The following is a 4,503-nucleotide window of genomic DNA, read 5'->3' on the forward strand; positions in this document are numbered from 1 at the left end:
GACATCCAAAAATATAATTATATTTTCTTTTTAATTTTTATTCTAGATTTGTGAATTTTTTGATATTTTGTTGTGATAACTGTTATTTTATTATTATCATGGATTTTGTGCTTCGAGAATCTAGGGGTCATGTTATTTCTCCTGCATTCCTTCCTACAAATATTTTCGCCGATTTCAGGTTATGTCTGTCTATATTGAGTTTCTCAGTCCGGTTCTGTACCTCTTTTTCAAACTTTTCATTATTAGAAGGGTAAAGAATTTCATGTTCGTTAGAGAATTGAACATCCCTGTCAAACAGAAAGAGTTCGTAAGGTGTTGAGTTAGTTGCCGAGTGAATAGCGTTGTTGTAGGTAATCAATGTTTCTGATAGTATTTATTCGTGATTCTGTTCCAATCTAAGTTCCCTTCTGTATATTTCAGTCATGGTTGAATGTAATCATTCGACCGGTCAGTTACTGCTGGTTTGTTGAAATGAAGTGGCATGCAAAACTATATTATCTACAAAAATCCTTAAAAATTTTACTTAAGAATTCGGAACCCTGATCGCAAATTAATTTTTTAGGCATTCTATATTGTCTAAGAAAATTTTGTAAAGATTTTGTAACTGTTTGGCTTGTTCTGTTCGAAGTGTATATGCGGCTGCTAATTTAGAAAATTTGTCTAAGACAGTAAGAACATGACTATGGTTTATTGTAAAAGATCAATGTGAATTATTTCAAGTTGTCTTGAAGGGATTTCTGGTTTTTCGTATTTAAGTTTTGGGGGATTTCTGTCATATTCGATAATTTGGCATTTTTCGCAGTTGTTTATTGTTTTGGCAATTTTATTCCTTAGAAATGGGAAATAATATTTCCTTTTAAGATGAAGGGATGATTCATTAATTCCTCTGAGGTCATTATCTTTATGGTATTCCTTAATTAGAAGTTCTTGTTCATCATCTTGTCAAATATCTGTTAATATTTCAGTGCAACGCATAATTTTGAATATTCTATTATGCCGAAAATGCTGAGAATAAATTAATTGTAATAGTCAAAAGATTTCATCGTCCGTGTAAACAGCATTGAGTTTGTTTGGAGCCAATTGCTCCTTAAAAATACGAATCATATTTTCTTCATTATACTGTGGGCGTCTACATTTTCTTCTTGGCTTATTTCGGAATATTGTTTCTATGATCACAGGCAACCCTGACTCCGATTTTTGAAGTATTACTTGAAAGTTAAATTCATTTAATGGCTTTTCCGGAATATATATTCCGTCGTACAAATTTTTGTCCGCTGAATGTATGGTTGTGCCTTGTGTTCCCTGATCAGAAGCTATTTCATTTATTACATCAGTGTGCGTTACGGTATCTTCAATTAGTTTCACTCTACTAAATGCATGATCATTCATGTTCGCTTTCTCTCGTTTGTACTTTTTTCAAGTTTAAGCGTCATCTTATCAATTTTGAGTTTGGTACCTTTAAACTCTTTAACCAAAGTAATGGTCTGCGGTTAGCTACTCCATTATCTATAAATGGCCGAGCAGGAACTACCCTTGTTGCTGGCAGATGGCCGATTATTTGTTGATATAGCTGCGGTCGAGCTCTGGAATACATTATGCATTTCTTAATTGTTGATCTTGCTGTTATTTTCCCTCCGATTGGCAAAAATCGTCGTTGTCTGAATGTGTTTAAAAGAGCTTGCGGTCCACAATGTTTGTTCTCCTCATGAGTCGCCCTATAAAATAAGTTTCGGGTTAAGAGTTATATTTTTATTTGAATGAATGAATGAATTTTTGTGTAGGGTTCCATACATGAAATTAATGTCAGTTAATACTATAGCTGTCGTAGCTTCGACCTTCAATTCCCTGTTATTTATGACAGGATTTACAAATGCCAATTAAGAACTGTCATTCAAGCATTTACCCTTCCGGCATGTCTCTCAACATGGGCATATGTTTGACCTTCGGAACCAATATCTGTCGATATTCCGCTTTAGGTTGGAACTGACTTGAATTTGGCAGACATCAGCCTTTTCATTTCATCTTCGATTTAATACATTATTGAATTCAATTTCTCCCTAATCATTCTATGAAGATTCTCAGCAACATACGGATCAGCTTCCGGTAAAGATGGATCATCGCTGATTTTGTTTTCCGCTTTTTCAAAGGCCTGCCACAGCACCACTAGCCCAGTACGCTTGAATTTATAAAATTCTTCCCTTCATCTTTCAAGCGGGGCCTTCCTTATGGTGCTGCTGCCTCTTTGTTTCTACTCAGCTATAAGGTGTTGAAGAGTTGCCGTTGTTGTTTTCAGATCGGTTCAATATTCCTTGAAAAATTGTCTTTGATATATATATTATTTTGTTGTGAGGTTGTTGAGACTTACACCACTTTTATCACTGATGGAAAAACAATATCCATGCATGACAATTTGTTTATGATAAGGTATAGGGTCCACTTCTTCATAGAAATCTTTAAAACTAATCCACTATTGACCTATGTTAATGTTCAGAGGTGTGCCAATCTAGTTCTATCGAACGAAACAGTTCATTATCTAGTTCCGTGCACTCCGGTCGTTTGTATGAAAACTCTCCGTATGAGTGTTATGAAATGCATGAAATTTATGAAATCACTCATACGTTGCGGAACTGGTGTGCTAAACTATGAAATAGATCGACATAACTCTACTAATGTTGTCTCATGGTATTTTAATGTAGTTAAGTCTCTGTTCTCCCAATTAAGAGGTGTGTTGTATGATTCTACTGATTCTACCGAAGCATCTGCTCTTTTTCCAGGAGCTGTAATCTGCATTAATTCCCGAAAATTGTTTCATGTTCTTTATAACGTTGAATAATATAAACTCCCGATGTATCAGAGCTGGGTCTCATCAATTGTCCAATTGCGATGTGACATTGTGGAGCACAAATTCGAGCCATGGTTCTTCCATTTTAAAGGACAATATATTGTGGTTATTAATTGGTACACTCGCAGGGGGCTATTTGAGTCTTATTAGCACAATTGTTCAATATGTCAATATTCGAATTAACTTGCTCAAGGATTCACTTATTTTCGTATTGGTATTTTATTTTAACTTACAATACTGTCCGACCGACCCTTGGATATCATGTAATGTATTTTAATTACTCATTAATAATTTGATATATAGGAAAAAAATGGATTCAAGCGACGAACACTTGCAAGCTTTTATGCTGCAAAGCGAGTGCCAGGATTTTTTATTTATAATCTACAATTTTTCAGCAAGAAATCGGAGGTGGATTAACCTCCTCGCTGCTTTGATTTCTCTCAATTAGGATTTCAACGTCCTTCATCACTTCTCGGTTCTCTTCTTGTGCTCTCTAAGTGAAAACGGCTTAAGGTCCGTTTTATCTATAACCACCATCAGAGGTTGTTTGCCTCGGATAAGTTTCGGCAGCATCTTCAAATATTTGGTTCCAGAAAAAAGTAAAGGATCTCGCTTTTAATATCTGTAACTAATATTTGCTACGTGAGCAAAGGATTTTACTTTCAATTTTTTTTACTTTGCTAGGGGAGCAATTTATTACAACTAGTACAAGGATTGCAGGATCGGCATAAAATCAATTTTAAAAAAAATCGTCTTTACAATTACTTTTGCTGGCTAGATGAGAACCAGTGGTGTATTTGTTGAGTAATATTGTTGGACTAATTTCACGCATGATCAGCACTTTTTCGATGAATTTCTAAAATTAAAATTTTGACACAATTTATTTTTCAGTTTTTCAATGACGCTTTTACAAACCAAGCTGGGATAGAGCAGGAAAATTATTTTTTATCATTCAAATATTGTTTACGCTTGAATTTTCATTTAGTTATATTAACTTCCCACTTTTTGTGATTTTACTTCGGCTTAGAGCTAAATCTTAGATAATTAGGACTAATATATTGATTCAATATTTAAACAATTTTTAAGACATTACTTCTTATGAATAAACATATTTGTGCCAGACGCTGATCCAGCACTTTTATTAATATGGCTTCTTGAGAAATAATTGAGTTTGTCTACAAATGTGATTATAATTTTTTGTATCGTTTTAGAGGTATCTCGTGTTATCGTAGATTTAAATGAAACTGGAGTTAACTGATCCAACTTTAATTGAATTTATTTATTGCTTTTTAATGCTAAATTCACAGATTTATTTGATTGATCACAGATTTATTTGATTGAGAGTATACAATACGTATTCCACAATCGCAATATATTTTGAATGATGTTTTCAATCAATTTTATTTGGAATTGCTTCCTTTTGTGAGGTATACATATTTTTGTTTTTAACAGAAACACAAGTTTATTTCAATTCAAAGAACTGTTGCGTTTGACCAATTATTATTTATCTAATGACCCGTGTATTGTCATTACCTAAAAAATAATTAGTCATTCAAATTTTTCGATGTTATTGAGACTTATGTTTTTTTTTTTGTGACTGGATTTAAATATATATATATATATATATATATATATATATATATATATATATATATATATAT

The sequence above is a fragment of the Musca domestica genome, unplaced genomic scaffold, assembly GCF_030504385.1.
Source record: "Musca domestica strain aabys unplaced genomic scaffold, Musca_domestica.polishedcontigs.V.1.1 10, whole genome shotgun sequence".
Taxonomy (NCBI): Eukaryota; Metazoa; Arthropoda; class Insecta; order Diptera; family Muscidae; genus Musca; species Musca domestica.